The sequence below is a fragment of the Oreochromis niloticus genome, linkage group LG3 (assembly GCF_001858045.2).
Source record: "Oreochromis niloticus isolate F11D_XX linkage group LG3, O_niloticus_UMD_NMBU, whole genome shotgun sequence".
In the NCBI taxonomy this organism is placed as follows: Eukaryota; Metazoa; Chordata; class Actinopteri; order Cichliformes; family Cichlidae; genus Oreochromis; species Oreochromis niloticus.
The window spans coordinates 58,203,360-58,223,510 of NC_031967.2; the positions used below are offsets into that span (position 1 = coordinate 58,203,360).

The window sequence follows — 20,151 nt, forward strand, 5'->3', positions numbered from 1 at the left end:
ACAAAGCACGGACCCACCGAAACATCAGCGAGCTGTCGGCTTTCAGCCCCGACCGTGTCCATGCTGTCGGGAGAGAAAGGCGACATCTCGCTGATTCTGATCTGTCGGTGGATCCACGCTTTGTGTTTACGTCTTTGTGCAGAATCGAGGTCCTGCTCTCATTTACTATTTCAGCTGTTTGGTTGTTGTTATTTGTTAAAATTTTGTGAGATTTAACCTGAAATTCTGGCATTTTGGTCAAAATAAATTTATATTAAGAAATCAATTCAGGATTTTAATGAATCGATATCAAGTTATCCAAGCTAGAACCGATTTTAATCGATAATCACAACTGACCCCTATACATAACTTTGTGGACATGTAGCCAACAGTAATGTTTTAACGTTCTTCGCAGATATATAAGTGGCTAAAATTTAATTCTTGCTTTTAAAAGTTTATTCTTCTGCCGTCTGCTGTTTTGTTTTGTTTTTTTGTTTTTTTGAAATAGCCACAGCCACCACTGCACTATGAATTCTGGCCTATGTTGTGACGAAATCAGCCTTCAAATGGGGCCTCGAAGGATGCAGACCAAGTATAGATAGATAGTATAAGTGTAGATACTTACATGAAAAAAACCATAATAACTTCATACTGTCACTGGGTTTAAACTAAAGGAGTGTTCACAAGAAATCATCAGTATCAAACTGTGACAATGAAAAATGTTCATTAAAGCAATCAAGAATGGGATGAGTTTGATGTAAATCTTTGGTAATGCATGGGGGAAGCTCTGTGCCAATTTTATCAACAACTAAGGTGTTAAGAGAAAACTCAGGAGGCAAGAAACACAGACTCAGCGCTTTTTACATGTACATGGCCAATGCCCCAACACAGTCTCCACACAGCAACGTGTACAAGACGTGTCACGGAGGATCCGCGCCGAGGCATCTGTGTGTTCTTTATTATATAGGCAAAAAGCTTGTATCATATTCTTAGCATACAAAGTATGAAAAACAACTCCCTATATGGAGACTTAAGATATGGAGACTGAAGATACGTGAGTTCGGTGAGTTCGTTGGCCATATCTGTATGTGGCCTTGAACATTTCTACTTTTATTTGTGCAGCTTCCTCCCTATGGTTTCAATCATACTCCTCATGTCATACACACACACTAAGTTTAAATGAAGCTAAACACTATGAGAGTACAGACAGTAATATAAGAATACAAGTTTCCTTTAACATATTATTGGTACAAGTTTCCTTTAACATAAGGATGTTATCCTTTTCTGGATGCAATACCGTGGCCTCAAGTAACACTATACAGAATCTTAGAGTCATTTTGACCAGGAAATATGGAAATATAAAGCAAATATTTAAGACTGCTTTCTTCCATTGCTGCAATATCTTTAAAATCAGAAATATCCTGTCTCAGAGTGATGCTGAAAAACTCGTTCATGCATTTACTTCTAGTCGGAATTATTGTAATTCATTATTACCAGGATGGTTTTTTTTGCGTTGGGACAAAGGCAGGATGCGATGGCTGCTGTTTTATCTACGTGTGGATCCACATGCCCAGCTCTAAATTGCACCCAAATACTCTAGGTCCCTCCATCCAACCACACACTTTCGGGACCGTGACCACCCACTGCACATGCTCCAACGAGGTATCACTATGAATGACAACATCATCCAGGTAGCAAACAGCATATGCAGTGTGAGGTAAATGGCCTGTATTTATATAGCGCTTTACTAGTCCCTAAGGACCCCAAAGCGCTTTACATATCCAGTCATTCACCCATTTTGATGTCAAGCTACATTGTACCTTGAGCCACGATCGCCCCTGCCTCACAGTCATATGCAGTGTGAGGACGCAGCTATCGCTACAGGAGGTGCTGAAAAATGCCCGCGGCTTCAAACAAGCCTAACAGAAGTGTGACGAATAGTACGAACCATACAGAGTAGAGAAGGACGTTTTTGTCTTTGGCCTCTGCAGACAAGGGAATCTGCCAGTAGGCGTTAGTTAAATCCAACATCATAAAAACAAGCGCACTGCTTGTTTTTATGACGCTTATACAGTCAGGTCAACCCGGGGCATGGGATAAGGATCAAACCATGAGACCTTCACTTTGTGACAATCATCACAGAACCGTATAAAACCCTGCGCTCACTTCTTAATTACCTGGAAGCACCTTAAAGACAACCGGCCCCTCTCAACAGCTGGGACAAATCATCTGGCAAACAGATAGGAGACCAAACACTGAGGAACAAATCCTCATTTCATCCTATGATAACAGCATTTTCACCATTTCAGCCAATTCCTTTTGCACAATTTGTCTCTTGTGCTCAGGCAACCTGTAGGGCCATGAACGCACTTTCACACCAGGCTGCGTTTGAAATTGGTGCTGCATGAGAGTCTTGCAGATGGTCGGGGGAATGAACACATCTGCAAACTACTGTTGCAATGCAGGAACATCTGCTTTATTGGAATGTGTGAGATGTTAATCACAAAGCATCTTAAACACACTGTCTGAAAACTTCATGCCCACATCTTGTTTTTAAGAAAAATCAAACATCTTTTCCTTAAGATCATTTCAGGGTTTTTAATGAGCTGCATGTACCGTGCCGAGAGCAGCCAAGTCTCCTCCTCTGATAAACCTCCACATGTACCACTAAAAACATTTAAATTAGTTTGAATCTGAAATCATGGCTCAAACTACTTGTTGTGAAACCATTTGTTTATTTTTCACACCAAACTGTTTAATAAGATAAACTTTACACAGAGTTCATCAAATATAACTAACGCTTTAACATTATCAGGATTTCATAATACAAACTTCAGATCAACAGGAAAACAACCACAGAACATGTGGATCAAAATGAATTCATTAAAAAACAACGTGGACAAACAAAGGATACAGTAAATACACTAAAGTGAAAGGAGGAGCCAAAAAAAAGATGTTTAATAGGATTTGAATTAACTAAAAGTAGTCACATGTGATCTTTAAAATGGTCCTGATGTGTGCTGCTGTTTTTAACATTTAACAGTTCTTTGCTGCCACTGTGAATATTGTGTTCCTTCCCTAATTAAATTAAGGTTACACAGCCTCACTGCTCCATCTTCTGGTAAAAAAAACCCATGGAATTACATGGAAGTACAGCCCAAAACCAGTTCAGCTTGAGTTTCTTTTTTCTGGACATAAAGTCACAGCAGCTGTTGTTTCAAAACTGGTGGACAGATTTAGTTCATTTTGGAAGTTTTAAGAGCAACTGCTGTGTAATAATTTGCAGTTTTGGGAGAAAAATGATTTAAGAGAAGATTTTACCACAGCAAAAGATTAAATATGAATGAAGAATTGAAATTTAACTGAGGTGAAACATGCAATGAATACATAAAAAATAAGTTAATTTTGGAAAAGCTAAAAAAGCTCAAATAAAAGAAATGATTTACATATCCATATGTGATTTTTGATAGAATACCAGTTTGGTTAAACAAAGAGAAAAAAAGACATTCCTACTATACATTCCTTCCTAAACGTAACATTCAGGATTATTCACTGCAGGTCCAGAAATCAGAGCTACCTCATCAGATCCAAGTGTGACATCAGCTGACACTCTTTACAGGAGATTCCATCTGAACTCTGGAGCCTGATCTCAAGGTTTTTAAGTCTGACCCTGAAACCAGAAGAGGATCTTTCTCTCTCTTCAGATTCATTGTGATCCAGTGATTTCAGTCCTGCATGATCAGGCTGATGTTTGCACAGAGCAGATAATGAAGTGAATGTTTTTGCACATTGGTAACAGTGAAACAGTTTATTTACAGTGTGGAATCGTTTGTGTTCGGAGTATGAACTGAGATTCCTGAAGCTCTTGTCACACTGGTCACAGCTGAAGTTCACTTCCATGTGTGTACGTTCATGTTTGTTACGATGACCTGATTGTGAGAAGCTTTTGTCACAGTGTCTGCACTTGTATGGTGTCTCTCCTGTGTGAATTCGCTTCTGCTTTTTCTTTAAGCTCACGTGCAGTGGTGAAGGATGACCCAGACTGGTCACATATGTGCTTTTTGACTCCACTGTGGAAGAGTTCATGTATTTTTAATGTACTTGGTGTGTGGAAGCCTCTCCCACATTCTTTGCAGTAGTTCATTTTGTCTGCAGTGTGTCTACGTTGATGTGGTTTTAGGTCCCGTTGATGATTGGAGGTATTTCCTCAGAGGTTACAAAGAAACTCTTTCCCACCACCACAGTGACGACAGGGCTGAGAACTGGATCCATCTCTGCCAACGTTCAATTACATTTTACTGTTTACATTTTAACACTCAGCATACTTGGCAAAATGTGACTCTACTTTTTCCAAACAGTTCATTCAATATTTTCATCAGGTCAGGTTTCATATCAGGTTTTCTGATCAGGCTCGTCCAAAAAATCAGGTTAAAATTACAGGATAAAACATAAATACATACCTCACAGTAACTGCACTTGTAGAGTTACTTGCTGGTGTGGATCCGTTGGTGTTTTTTCAGGTGATGTGGAGATTTAAAAGTCTTCTCACACAGGTCACATTTATAAGGTCTCTCCTCAGTGTGGCTAAACATGTGTATTTTTAACTGTGCTTCTGTTGTAAACAGTTTCCCACACTGATCACAGAAGTAAACATCATGTCCAGTGTGAATCCGCAGGTGAATATTTCGGTAGTGTTTGTTGCTGAACCTTTTCCCACAAAGGTCGCAGCTGTACGCCTTAATTCCAGAGTGGGTAACTAGATGCTTCTGTAAGTCGTGCCTTTGAGCAAAAGCTTTACCACACAACTCACAGCTGTACTCTTTAACTCCACTGTGCATGACATGGTGTTTTTTTAAGCCTTGACAATGGCTAAAAGACTTTCCACACAAATCACAGCTGTACGGTTTAACTCCACTGTGGATGAGTTGGTGTGTTTTTAAGTTTTGAGCCAGTCTAAAAGACTTTCCACACAAGTCACAGCTGTATGGTTTAAATCCACTGTGGATGAGTTGGTGTGTTTTTAAGCCTCCAGCCAGGGTAAAAGACTTTCCACACAAGTCACAGCTGTAATGTTTAACTCCACTGTGAATGAGCTGGTGTGTTTTTAAGCCTCCAGCCCGAGTAAAAGACTTTCCACACAAATCACAGCTGTAAGGTCTAAGTCCACTGTGGATGAGTTGGTGTCTTTTTAAGGCTCCAGCCTGGGTAAAATACATTCCACAATCATCACAGCTGTAAGGTTTAAGTCCACTGTGGATGAGTTGGTGTCTTTTTAAGGCTCCAGCCTTGGTAAAGGAATTTCCACACAAGTCACAGCTGTAAGGTTTAAATCCACTGTGGATGAGTTGGTGTGTTTTTAAGCCTCCAGCCCGGGTAAAAGACTTTCCACACTCATCACAGCTGTAAGGTTTAAGTCCACTGTGGATGAGTTGGTGTGTTTTTAAGCCTCCATCCCGGGTAAAAGACTTTCCACACAAGTCACAGCTGTAAGGTTTAACTCCACTGTGGATGAGTTGGTGTGTTTTTAAGGCTCCAGCCCGGGTAAAAGACTTTCCACACAAGTCACAGCTGTAAGGTTTAACTCCACTGTGAATGAGCTGGTGTGTTTTTAAGCCTCCAGCCTGGGTAAAGGAATTTCCACACAAGTCACAGCTGTAAGGTTTAAGTCCACTGTGGATGAGTTGGTGTGTTTTTAAGTCTCCATCCCGGGTAAAAGACTTTCCACACTCATCACAGCTGTAAGGTTTAAGTCCACTGTGGATGAGTTGGTGTCTTTTTAAGTCTCCACCCCGCATAAAATCCTTCCCACAGTTATCACAGCTGTATGTTTTCTCTCCCTTTCTTCTGTGAGGTTTGTCAGCCTCCTGAGAGCACTGACTTCTCGCTCCACGTTGGTCCTGCAGTGACAGAGATACAAACAGAGGCAGTGAGTGAAATGCAGTCATGGAACAAACTGAAACTCCCTCCATTAGTGGAATTAAATATGTCAACAAACACATTGTAGGTGTGTGAGCACCACCTTCTGGTGACAGTATGACATTACAATGATGTGCTACAATGAGAGTTGTAATTTAAATGACATTATTGAAGAAATATTGATCAGCGGAGAAAATCTTTTACTTCATAAAATTTTTTTGAGTCTAACTAATGATATTGTTTTTTCAGTGTGTGCTGATAAAATATGTTCTTTGTATTTTCTTGTAACTTCTGTGGTTTTTGTTTGTAAATGTAGATTCTGTATATATGGAGGAGCCATATATGGATGGAAAACATAAGGCTGCGTCCACACTAGCCCGGATAGATTTGAAATAGGTGTTTTTGTCTGAAAACGCTCCGCATTCACACTAGCACTTTCAGTCTTTTTCAAAGAGTTGCGGGCTCACACTAAAACGACCAAAAACCCTGACGTTGAAGTTCCGCGCATGCGTGAAACGCAAGATGACTCGACCTGCGTCATTTCCCTCTACCGTTTATTTACATTCTGGCTCTTTGAAAAGTGGCGGTGAAATGGCGAGACAAAACACCGAATTTCTCAAGTGGACTGATTATGAGGTGGAGTTGCTGCTCCGAGTCACCAACGTGTACAAGGTTTCCAAAGCAAGGAAGAACATTGACTGGGAGACGATCCAGAACACATACGCCGAAATATTGGACCGCCCCAATGGTCAGTATGCTGCAGACAACATGGCCTACCCCCACAGGACGACCTCACAAAACTAGTAATTACGACAAAATTGAAGGCTCAAATACAGGCACGCAGTAGACTGCGGAAAAAGAAGCGGGCATGGAAGAGTAATTATCTGTGTTAAATCTGTTTCATGGCCATTTATGGTAACAGCCCTTTTTCTCATCTTGTTGTTTTCTGACAGATGTTTGTATTTCACATAAAGGTTTTAGTTTCACATATGGCTAATAAGTGTATTTTTCAATAGTAAAACATGAACAAGAAGTATGTATTTACTAGGGGTGCAACGATACACAAAATTCACGGTTCGGTTCGATACTTTGGTGTCACGGTTTGATATTTTTTCGATACAAAAAATGTTCATGCCTTTTTAATTTTTCATTTATTAAAATTATAAATATATATTTTAACTCAAAAGTACAGTTTTTAAATGTAATGTTGCTGAAGCAACAAAATAATTAAAAAGTAAAATAAATCTATCTGATTGAGAAATCACTCATCTTTGGAAAAGACAGTTTATAACAGAGAAATGGCTCCTTCCAAAATACTATACGCTTCTTCTGGGGTATATTCTCAGCAGTATATTAAACATATCAGGTCCCCATAAGTAAAATCTTGTGCTAACAGCTGTCTAAATGACTCGGGTAAAGTTTGTAGCATACGTGTGGGGCTGGGCGATATGGCCTAAAATCCATATTGCGATATAATTTGAAGCACGTGCGGTAATGATATATATCGCGATATATTATTTTCTTCTGTATAATGTATTTTCCACACTATAAGGCACACTTAAAATCCTTTAATTTTCTCAAAAATCGAGAGTGTGCCTTATGTATGAATTCTGGTTGTGCTTACTGACCTCAAACCGATTTTGGCGTGCAGAAATCTGTTAAAAATGTTTTAGTACAACTTTGGTAAGCCGCACTGCTTGATGGATTGTCAGAGCATTACGGCTGCCGTAGTGAGCTCCGCGGAGTAATCTGGGTCCAAAACTCCACCCTCTTCAGGTCACAATGTCAAACGAACACTAAGAGCTAAAAACGGTCTAAATTCTTTCATCTTTAATTAAATCATCAATGTCAAATCAAATCACTTTTATTGTCACGTCACATGTGCAGGTACACTGGTACAATACATGTGAGTGAAATTCTTGTGTGCGAGCTTCTCAAGCAACAGAGTTGTGCAAAAATACAATAACGTAAAACAAGCAAATATAAAAATGGCTAATCTAAAAAGTAATAAATATGTGTACAATATATAAAGGTATATACATTACTGAACGTGTGTACTAAATATGTTTTTCTACGTGTGTGTGTGTGTGTGTGTGTATATAGTGTGTATATACATGTTTTACAAATGAAATAAAGTAAACAATAAAATAAGATATATAAAATATACAGAGGTTGGTATGTGCAAAACAGTGGCATTAATGTACAGTATGGAGTGCATAATGTTGAAGTTCCAGTAGTGAGGGTGAGGTGTCTATGACGTGTTCAGCAGTCTGATGGCCTGGTGGAAAAAGCTGTCTCTCAGTCTGCTGGTACGGGACCGGATGCTGCAGAACCTCCTTCCTGATGGAAGTAGTCTGAACAGTTTGTGGCTGGGGTGACTGGAGTCCTTGATGATCCTCCCCGCTTTCCTCAGGCACCGCTTCCTGTAGATGTCTTGGAGGGAGGGAAGCTCACCTCCAATTATCCGTTCAGCACACCGCACTACTCTCTGGAGAGCTTTGCGGTTGTAGGCGGTGCTGTTGCCATACCAGGTGGTGATGCATCCAGTGAGGATGCTCTCAATGGCACAGCGATAGAAGGTCCTGAGGATGCGGGGGCTCATGCCGAATCTTTTCAGTCTCCTGAGAAAGAAGAGGCGCTGCTGCGCCTTCTTCACTGTTTTGTCTATGTGTACTGACCACGTAAGATCCTCAGCCAGATGTACACCAAGGAAGCGGAAGCTGCTCACTCTCTCCACAGCGGCCCGTTGATGGTGATGGGGGTGTGTACTCCTCTGCACCTCCGGAAGTCCACTATCAACTCCTTTGTCTTTGCGACGTTGAGGGTGAGATGGTTGTCTTGACACCAGTGGGTCAGGGCACTGACCTCCTCCCTGTAGGCCGTCTCATCACCGTTGGTGATAAGACCCACCACTGTAGTGTCGTCCGCAAACTTCACAATGATGTTGGAGTTTTTAGTGGCCGTGCAGTCGTAGGTGTAGAGTGAGTACAGGAGAGGGCTCAGTACACACCCCTGTGGAGCACCAGTGTTCAGTGTGATGGGGGATGAGGTGGTGCTGCCCAGTCTGACCACTTGGCGTCTGTCAGACAGGAAGTTAAGGATCCAGCTGCAGAGGGAGCTGCTCAGTCCTAGATCCTGCAGTTTCCTGTCCAGCTTCGAGGGAATGATGGTGTTGAATGCTGAGCTGTAATCTACAAACAGCATTCTCACATACGTGTCTCTCTTCTCCAGGTGTGACAGGGCAGCATGGAGTGTCAGGGCTATGGCATCATCAGTGGACCTGTTGTGGCGGTATGCGAACTGTAGAGTTGCTGCTTTATCGGGTGTAACAATTAAGTTTAACATCCATGCATCCGTGAAAACAAAATTTATTAAATTTAACGGAGTTAGAAGTTAACAGGAAGTTAGCTCGCTAGTTTCCACCTAAACATTTCATACCATGTTCTGACAGAGATTTTTGAAACTAATTAAAACGTACAGCTGGACTACATGGTATATAATGTTGTGCTACGTGATTGCTAGTGACACAGCTATGTTAGCATAACATTAGCACAGTGAAGCTGGAGGGTGAATGCCAACTTTTTTTCCACTCGATAAAAGTTCTGGTGGTTAGGGACAAATTAATGAATCAATGTTACGGGAGTGGAGGAAGCGCAGTTTTTGGCTTTTCCCATATTTCAAAGTGCTTCGCCTCTTTGCTATGACTGTCGCCCGGCATAATTTGCAGATGATAATGGTTTTAGCCGCTGCGATGCTTTCGACCAAAACAGGCGCAGCTTGATGACATCATCAACATGCACTATCGCGATAGAGTGATATAGTCAAAATCTCTATCGTTGGCCAAATTTATATTGTTTATTATTTATATTTATATTGCTTGTTCTTTTTTTCCGCTTTCACTTGTCTTTGCACTAGGATGAACGAAAACTATGTGTTTTCAAACGAAAATGCATTAGTATGGACGTAGCCTAAAGCTTGGTTAACCAATGTTTTAAAAACCAACCAGCTGTGCACACAGTTTCAATAACAGTGTAACTGTGATATTTTTCTCACCTTTTGTGTTGAAGTCATTCTTTCCTCTGTAGTGGCTGAGCTGAGTCCAAATGGCTGAAATTGTTCCTCTGTTGCTCTACCAGACTCTTTTCCTCCTGTTACTCAGCTGGGACACAAAAAGTATATATATATATCTATTTTATCCCTGACAAAAAGAAGCAGGGCAAATAAACATTACTACACTCCTCAGTGACAACAATACCTATGAAGCTTCAAGGTAAAACCTCAGTAGCAACTACAAAAACAAAGTCATCAGTTGCATACAAGAACTTGAAAGGGAAAAAGCCACTGACCCCCCCCCCCCTTGCATATCACCGCCTTTACCCAGGGAATGCTACACCCTGTATGAAATGTTTTCAGCGGTTAGTATCATGGTTGCTAGGCAACCTGAGCAACGCCACAGAGGCCAGACCATTCAATTTAACAATTCTTCTGGTCTTCGAGGACGAGGCCCACATAAAGCGCGTCCTCCAAGGCTGCAGACCCTGAATTGGGATATAAAGGTGTGTGTATGAGAAGTACACCTCAGATCCACTTGGTGTTTGCTGTGACCGCATCTAGTGGGATCAATGCGCATTGGTAATAAAGTTTTGATGAAAAATACTTCAGTCTCATCTGAGCCTTCTTCTCCAGCTGGGATATCAAAAGAATCTGTGGGGTCAAGACGAAGTGAACCTCCACAGCACCTAGCCACAGGAGGTACGATCACTTTTACACTTTTGCTTTTGCTCCAGTGGCGTGTCCAGCGGTTTGATATTTGATATTTTATTGAATTTTATTGTTTTAGCTTCGGGGTGGCACCTGGGGTGGCCAGTCTGGTTGGGGGGGGGGTTAACATAGCTGGACTGGCCATCGGGCATACCGGGCATTTGCCTGGTGGGCTGATGACTTATTTATTTATTTCTTTTGTAACGGCATGAACAATGAGAGGTGGTGGATTGGCCAGATGCTGGCCGATGTGTAAAAATAACTCAGTTGGTTGGTGGTGGCTATCGTGGAGCTTCCACAGAGGCCAGCAGGTGGATGAGGGAAGGGGAGGCAGGAGGAGGAGAGACCCGAGGCAACTGCCAGTCCGAGTGTCAGGTGAACTGAGCTTCAGATAAGAAGTTATAACCTGCAGTCTATCTGGGTCAGATATAAACCAAGTTTAGGTGGAGTTTATTTTCGTTGTGCTGACTTTTTACAGTCAGTTACAATAACTCATAATAGCTTTGCTAGCTAGCATGACGGAGTTTCTATACAGCTGGGTGGGTGCTATGATGTTACTGATGTTGAATTTTTTTTTTATTCATAAGGTTAGTTAGTAGAGTTGCCAACCGTCCTGTAAAAAATGGAATGTCCTGCATTCAGATAAAATATTACACGTTTCGTTTTGAGCTCAGAAGTAGGGCTGCCACGATTAGTCGACTATCAAAATCGTCGACGACTGATTTAATAGTCAACGCGTAGTTTGAAGCTTTGTAAGATCACAAAAGACGCAGGAATAAGTAGTAGGATTTAAGAGTGTAATAACGGACTGAAACAGAAGATGGCAGCACTGCATGTACAAGGATGCCAGCTCCCATTAAACCCCGAAGAAGAAGAAGTAGCTCTGTCCCAGATTCATAGCGCAGCCCAGCTCAGTTTCCAACAATGGCGGCAGCTAGTTAGTTTTAATATTACTGTTATTATTCTTTCTGGGTCACAAAATAAACGTTTAACATATTTTCAGGCGAGAATGTAACTGTGTAAACCTCAAATATCTGCTCAGTACGGTGGCCCTGAAGTGCAAACCACAAAAACAAAAAACAAAACGCACAACAAATTGAAAAGCGCAAAAACAAATTGAAAAGCGCAAAAACAAACTGAAAAGCGCAAAAACAAATCACAAAACGCACAACAAATTGAAAAGCGCAAAAACAAATTGAAAAGCGCAAAAACAAATCTCTTAACGCAAAAACAAATTGAAAAGCGCAACAACAAATCACTTAACGCAAAAACAAATTGAAAAGCGCAAAAACAAAAACCAAACCGGAAGAGGTAGGTACCAATGCTGCAACAACAGGCATCACTGATTGGATGATGGATCCGGTAGCCTTTTGAACCGGAAGTTGTTCTGTTTGGAAGTTTGGTGACTGCTCTACCAACTTTTTTCCACAACTTGGACAAAACATGTTGGCTGTATCCCAATTCAGGGTCTGCAGCCTTAAAGGCTGCATTTTTAGGCCGATTACGTCACAGCGGCGCGCCGAAGGCTGTCCCAATTCAAAGGCTGCTCGAAACGCGGCCCTCAAATTCGGCCTTCATTTCCCTGAATTTTAAGGCTGTGGCGGTGTAGACTTCGTGGCCCAACATATCCCACAATTTATAGCGCAGCAGTCACTGTGGATAATTTTGCCGCAGACGGCAGAAGCGTAGCGGCCGAAGAGTAAACTGTTAAACGTAAGTACTGAATATGATGTCACTTTTTTATGTGCAAATGTTTAATAATGAGGAACATTAAAACACTACTGTTGGCCACATGTCGGCAAAGTTATTTGCCATTAGCGATGTTTGTACTTTCAGCGTTTACTTTGTTTTAAAGCATTTAAAATATAATAATACAATAGTTGACCTTAATCTTACAGAGAATGTGATGATTTTATGGATAATTAAAGTCAGTCATATATCCACAAACACAACAAGCTGAAAGTCAGTGATGCTGCTCGGTTTGCAGTCCTGAATATGACGGCACAAGCAGGATTCACTGCACTGTTAATGTTAGCTATGTTATATTGCTGCCTCTGTTCGGTGGTGTCGAGCCAAACGGACTTTAACGTGTGTTTGAACGAGCTGACGGTTCACTCGTTAAGCTGAAAGAAAGATGCTTTAATCACAGGAGTCACACATGTGTCCACTGGACCATCTGGGAACTCTTCTTGTTTAGCACTCATAATAACACAAACACTAAATCCTCCTTCTCTTGTGCTGTTTTGTAGCAGTGTATACACCTGAGACTGTCACCTGTCTGTCTGTCCTGCACTCGCTCTCTGTTTCTTTCTCTCTGATTGTGGAATAAAAGTATGAACATGTATTTATAAGTTACACTTGTGTTTGAATCCTGCAGCTTATCACACATTTGATTTCCATGTGTGACAACTGAAAGTGTCCAGAGTGAGGACAGACTGAGGGACCCACTGCTGCACATCATCTGTGAGGCTTTGCACCCCTGATGATCCACCAGGACAAACTCAGCAGTGTGTGAGGAAGAGGAGGAGGAAGAGCCAGCAGCAGCTGACAGATGGAGAGAATAGACAGACTGTTCCCTGTTTGTGAAGGACTGCTAGGAAAGTTTAAAATAACTAACTGTCTGTCCTGAATCAGTCTTATTAGGTAATGTTCAAATAATGTTATCATCCCAGTGTTTTCAGTGTGGAAGAAAGTACTCAGGGCCTTCAAGTTACACACTATGAAAGGCAGCAACAAGTTTAATATTCAGAAACCTAAAGTATGTATCAGCAGCAGAATGGAGCTAAAAATAAATGTTTGTTTCAGTTCTATGAAGCTTTGAGTATTTTGGATTAGTAGCACTGCTGTGTTTGTTGCATCATATTGCTGTAATTGTTTATATGCTTTATATATTCTGAGGTAAGTTGATCTATAGTGTTACATCATATTCTATAAGGATGTTATGTGTTAGTATACTTTCTGCCCAGTTTGACCCATTTAGCAGAAGTCGGCCTGTTTATGGCTCTGATATCTATTCTGTATGACTTAAAGCAGTTATGACATGGTCTGATTTTCTCACCCAATAAAGGAATATTCAATATATCAGTCTACTCTTCATTCTATCAGACAGTTATCACAGCTCGTACATTTTCTTTTTACACATATATGTAAGCATTGAGCCAAATTTAGTAATGCCAACATATTACACGGACAATATTTGTCTCTTATATATGATACATCTACATATACACTGTCAAAGATACTTGAGTGTCTTTGAGTGAAGATTTAAGGTGATAGGACATATAAATAACTGCAACTTGAATCTTTACTGAAGCTCAGTATTAGACACAGAGTTCACTCACATGAATTTCACTCACATGTGCTGTACCAGTGTACCTGCACATGTGATGTGACAATAGAAGTGATTTGATTTGAGAGTTCAAACTCACTGCTGTAATAACTTGTGATTAATATAATAACTATGATATTGGCCATATCATATTTACACTGACTTTAGTCTCATGAACAACATTAGCTAATTGTTATTTACTAGCTAATCTTAAATGACTGTTCAGTACAGATATGAAGGCCAGCAATCATATTTTACAGTCCTGTGGTCTCAGCCTCAGATACGTATTAAATTACACAAAGCTCGTGTAGAAACAAACACACGAACAAAATATGTTCTCCTTCATTTCCGTCAAAGCTGTATGAAACGTTTCCAGCGGTTGGTGTTATGGTTGCTAGGCAACCTGGGCAGCGCAACGGAGGCTAGACCGTCTCATTTCACAAGCCTCGCACTTCCGGCCTTAGCGTTTTTAAGTACGTGGCCCTTGAGGATCGTTGAGGCTGCGTACTTTAAGGCTGCAGACCCTGAATTGGGATACAGCCGTTGACTGCTCTTTCTCATAACCACGTTCGGCAGAACAACTTCCGGTTCAAAAGGCTACCGGATCCATCATCCAATCAGTGATGCCTGTTGTTGCAGCATTGGTACCTACCTCTTCCGGTTTGGTTTTTGTTTTTGCGTTTTGTGATTTGTTGTTGCGCTTTTCAATTTGTTGTGCGTTTTGTGATTTGTTTTTGCACTTTTCAATTTGTTTTTGCGTTAAGTGAATTTGTTTTTGCGCTTTTCAATTTGTTTTTGCGTTAAGTGATTTGTTGTTGCGCTTTTCAATTTGTTTTTGCGTTAAGAGATTTGTTTTTGCGCTTTTCAATTTGTTTTTGCACTTTTCAATTTGTTTTTGCGTTAAGTGAATTTGTTTTTGCGCTTTTCAATTTGTTTTTGCGTTAAGTGATTTGTTGTTGCGCTTTTCAATTTGTTTTTGCGCTTTTCAATTTGTTGTGCGTTTTGTGATTTGTTTTTGTGGTTTGCACTTCAGGGCCACCGTAGCTCAGTTTATCAAGACACCACATATTTTCAAAAGCGCTCCGACATTTTCGGAGACGTCTGTTAACTACTAGCTCAATAGCTAGCCAGGGGCAAGGCTCACTAGCGCCCGTGAGAACACCAGACTCAAATCGCAAATCGCTTTCAAACCCACCACCGTCTTTCGCTACTCAGCTTTAACATACATAAGTCACTTAGATAACTTAAAAAAATTATTGTTTGGCTTTTTTAGTATTTAATTTGTTCCTGAGTAAATCGGTTTGGCTGAGATTAAAGTTATAGTTTTTACACAGCTGAATAAACGTCACGCAGTCAACTGGTTATCAGAAGTGAGATGCTCCAGAATATACTCCGGTGTCCTGTTATATTTTAGATAGCAAGGAGTTTATTAAACTTCATCGAAACAATCTGCAAATTTAATTAAAATTTAATAAACTATCATCTTGTCTTTATTTTTAGTTAGCACATATCTTAAACACTTAAAGCTGTAAGCTAATGATAGTTATATAAGAGCAGATGCATGCTGGTGCAATAAGCTGTACGTTTTTCGTCCAACGGATGCATGATCTGATTAGTCGACTAATCGCAAAAATAATCGGTGACTAGTCGACTATCAAAATAATTGTTTGTGGCAGCCCTACTCAGAAGAGACGCAGTTTGTCCCGTACTTCAGCTAGAATGAAATTGGAGTTATTCTGTCATTACCCTGCACAGCTGCCTCTTCTTCTCTCATTCTCCCCCCTCTCTCTCCTGTTCCTACTTCAATCATGAAACTGATCAATGATGAGCTGATCGGCTTTTCTCTCTTGTTTGTTTATCGCCCATTTTGCGCCAGAAAGAGGAAACCAGCGGAGGTTGCGCTAAACAACAGCAGCACGTTTAAGCTTGATTAGCTGTTGTTAGCAGTAGCGGTTTTAGATACGGGCGACATGGGCGGTTGCCCGGGGCAGCATTGTGATGGGGGGCGGCATCACGGGCATCGGAAAAAAAAAAAAAATGCTCGTACTCATGCTGCCCCGACGGCAGCCAGCACATATTGGGAATGTCGTAGGCACCAATCGGTTTTCTATCGCCCATTTGCTGGGAGTAAGGGCGCCCTCCGTTTGTGAGGTGTGCCTGCTGCTTGCTGTACAGGGAGGAGAGGGCAGGGTGGCGGGGGATTCTCTGGCTGGCTGGAGCAGCGTCTAATAGCCAACTCGCAAAATAAAATAAAAACAAACCAACAAACACGAAAACACCAGACATTATGATACAGACTTATAATTTGTAGCGATGTTTTTTTCAAAATTCTATAAAAAAGTGAGCGCGAGAGCCCTCGGTGCGCCTGCTCGCTGCTGAAGTCAAAGTAAACTTTATTGTCATCTCCGCTACATACAGTCCAGTATAGAGAGACGAGACGACGAGGCTCCAGTTACAGCAGTGCAAGTAAACGAACAATAAATATAAGAAGAGTAAGAAAATAAATATATAATTTAGGACCAGGGGTAAAGGGCTCAATAACAATTTAAAATTTATAATTTACAGTTTGATGATTTAAAGTCTCACACATAACCCGTCGAAAGGGGAGGGAGACCTGCTGCTTCCAAATAGAGCACATTTCATTCATAATGTTGTAAGTCCAAGCCCATTATGTATTCATGATTTGAATCCTGGGTTGTGTGAAATCTCAGAAATGCACCCTAGACAAAGTGAATCTGTGAACTAAGGTGTAGGTCTGTTAGATTATGTTGTGGTGATCCTCTGGTTGAGGGATGGGTGTTCATACTGGAGTGCAAAATTAAAACCAACGGAAGATGGACAAGAAAAGTTCAAAGCCATCAGGTGCTCAGTTTAGAAAAAAGAGAAAAGAAGAGGAGGAGTTTTCGCCCAGGGCGCCAAACAGGCTAGGACCGCCACTGGTTGTTAGAATTTATTTAATATTAATTTCTAGTATCAGCTGATGTTTGCTGGGGCCACAGCTGTAAAAGCTCCTGGTCATGATGTCGGTCTGGATATGTGGTGAGAGGGAAACAAGAAGATGAAACCAGGAGATGTCCTTACTGAATCATCAGAGATGAACATGTGATGGAGAAACAGGTTTACCTTTTAGGTGACATGAATAAGTTGAAGGGAAGTTAGGAACTGTTTCTGAGAGACAAATAACACCAGGATCCTTTTCTACGTAGCTGACAGCTGGTAACTGTGCAGGGGCGGGTCTAGCAAAGTTTTGCCAGGGGGGCCATGTAGGGCATTAACAGGGAAAGGGGGGCACAAAGAAATACTTTTTCTTATTCTCATTTAAAATATCTAGCTTTTAATAAATAATTATCTGAATCTTGCAAACAAAGTTTTTATCTGACGTAAATTGTATAGAAATCATACATATACCAAAAAGACAGTGTACATCACTGTCACAACAGCGTTTGTTTTCATTCAAAGGCTTTATGGCTTTAATACCTGGTGGGCTGGTCTCTAGTCAAAATGCCCAATTTTTTTGTCCCAGTCCAGCCCTGCAGGTTAATACTGGGAGTGTCACCATGGCAGCTGACTGTATTTCATCACCAGCTAGTGTTGTTCTTTATACATCAGTATTACCAAAGTTTACCATAAGGCAGCATAGAAAGTATTTACTTGCTTTCAGGTTTTATTCAAATGTTAGTCTTTTAATTTGTTTCCCCACTTTTTTCCTGTTTCAAAATCAAACACCAGTTTGTGAGAAGATTATCTTCTTTTTTTTAATAGGCAGATAAAGTTTTGCATTGGCTAATTTGCCAATTGTATGTTAAAAATGTTGTATTTTAATATTCAAAAATGTTTTTACCCAAAACATATGTGCCCTATATGTCATTAAAAATACTATGCAAATATTGCTGTCCTTGAATGCTGAATAAACACTGATAAAGCACTGATTGTATCTCTTGTACATTATCAGTATCTAAAAACTTTGCACCGTAGTGGTTAAAATCTCATTCTAATAAGAGTTAAAAGCACATTCAGTTATTAGGTTTATAGGGTTATAGAATTATGGTTAACGGTTGGTAGATTTTTTTTTAACATTATCTGCCAATTACATCTGCCACCCTTCTCCAAATCTGTGCCCCTACCTGGACCCCCCAACAAAAACTTTCTAGACACGCCACTGTTTTGCTCAAACTGCACGATTGACTTGCAGGGATTAGAAGTTCGTCGGTCATGCAGGGTCTCACACTATGCTCTGATGGGACCTGAGTGCTCACACTGTGCGTCCATAAAATTAAGGCTATAATGCAAATTCTGTCGTTTTCTCTCCCTGTCTGTCTTTCACTCACACAGACACGCACACCACCATCATCAACTTTGCTAAATTGATAATGAAAAACATTGATCAAGCAGCTGTGATTGAGCAGCAATGTAGATCCAACTATTTTCACGGTTGTTGTGGTCGTGATAATTTTGTAATGCTACATCGAAAAGGCTCAGATGAGCTTGCCAAAATGCTGCTCTTTTCACTTTCATTTCTGTGTTTGCGCGTGCGCAGCGTGAGAGACTGCCGTGACACCCTCAGGACATGAGGATTTCAAACCACGACCAAGCGATTGATGATCGGGAGTTGGTCGTGAGGTGTTAATCGCTTCTCGTTAGACCACGTATACTACACGATGCACGACACACGGTGAAGGCCAAACTCGGGTCCATCAACAAAACAGTCGCACGACTGAAAAATCGGCTCAAAATGAGCCCAAAATCGCACTGTATGCCGCCTCTCACACTGCGCACACTGAGCAGCAAGAGACCTCACCCAGGACATGTTAAATTACGCCGACTTCACGGACTCTTTCTGATGCTATCTGGTGTTCTAGACTTTTACTTCCAAAATCAGACGTCTTTTTTAGCACCCCTTCTCAGTAGGTTTCCACTACTCTTTCTGTTGTTCACCCTGGGGTTGCCCTCTCCCAGGCTTGAACCTGTGGCTTCCTGTCCTGTGGGTGGGGGTTGGCTGTTCTCCTACCTTGCACCCCATCCTTTCGTTGATATTCAAAGACTATTTTTCTATATGTATTCTTTCTATATGTATTCTTTAACAACCGCCATATCATAATGTTGCAAGCAATCACAAACTCTACAATCTAACTCCAGTGTATACCAAGCAATCTGTTATTCTCAACAGAGGTAAACTCAACATAAACTGAACCCGCATTAAAGTTACCTCGGTGCTTACCTTTAGATGAGCCCACGAACCGAGAGAAACTATAGAGAGAAATATCCAAACGTTGGTAGTGGTATATGTTCCTGTAGGTTTACTACTTTACCCCCGTTTCATGAAAAAGCAGCTCTCTTATCCACTCCTCTCCTGTACACACACTTTGCTCCGCCCCCTTTACCCGGGTCGGGTGCTGTGTTTGTCACGTGACTCAGCGCACGCTTGAAGTACGCACTACGCGTGCGGAAGTGAGAGGCTTGTGAAATGGGACGGTCTAGCCTTCGACGCGCTGTTCAGGTTGCCTAGCAACCATGATACTAACCGCGAGAAACGTTACATACAATGTGTGACAGAAATGAAGGAGAAAAAATGTTTTGTTGGTCCTTCATGTTTGTCATGACATCACTTTGATTAGTTGAGTATCTGAGGCTGAGACCACGGGACTGTAAAACATGATAGTTGGGCTTCATTTCTGTACTGAACAGTCATTTCAAGATTAGTTAGTGAATAACAATCAGCTAATGTTGTTCATGGCACTGAAATCATCTCACTGTGGTTATGTAAATATAATATGGCCAATATTATATGTATTGTCAGACTATTATTCAAGTTGCAGTTATTTATATTTCCAATCACCTTAAATCTTCACTCAAAGACAAATATCTTTGACAGTGTATAGATGTATTATACATAAGAAACAAATATTGTTCGTTTAATATGTTGGCATTATTACATTTGCCTCAGTGCTTACTTATATGTGTAAAAAGGAAAATGTACGAACTGTGATAACAGTTTTTGATAAAATGAAGAGTAGACTGATATATTAAATATTCCTTTATTGGGTGAGAAAATCATACGAGCATCATAACTGCTTTCAGTCACACAGAATAGATATCAGAGCCTTAAACAGGCTGACTTCTGCTAAATGGGTCAAACTGGGTAGAAAGTAGTACTGCTGCAACAAACA

General features: G+C 40.8%; 1 long non-coding RNA gene across 1 annotated transcript; it reads right to left on the reverse strand.

Annotated features, from left to right (window-relative positions):
• Positions 1 to 5,710: 5,710 nt before the first annotated feature.
• On the reverse strand, positions 5,711 to 19,362 carry LOC109200233 (uncharacterized). Its single transcript, XR_002060423.2, has 3 exons — positions 19,203 to 19,362; positions 9,949 to 10,054; positions 5,711 to 5,876 (listed from the first exon to the last, which is right to left on the reverse strand). It is a non-coding gene; the product is annotated as an uncharacterized LOC109200233 (long non-coding RNA).
• Positions 19,363 to 20,151: the final 789 nt, after the last annotated feature.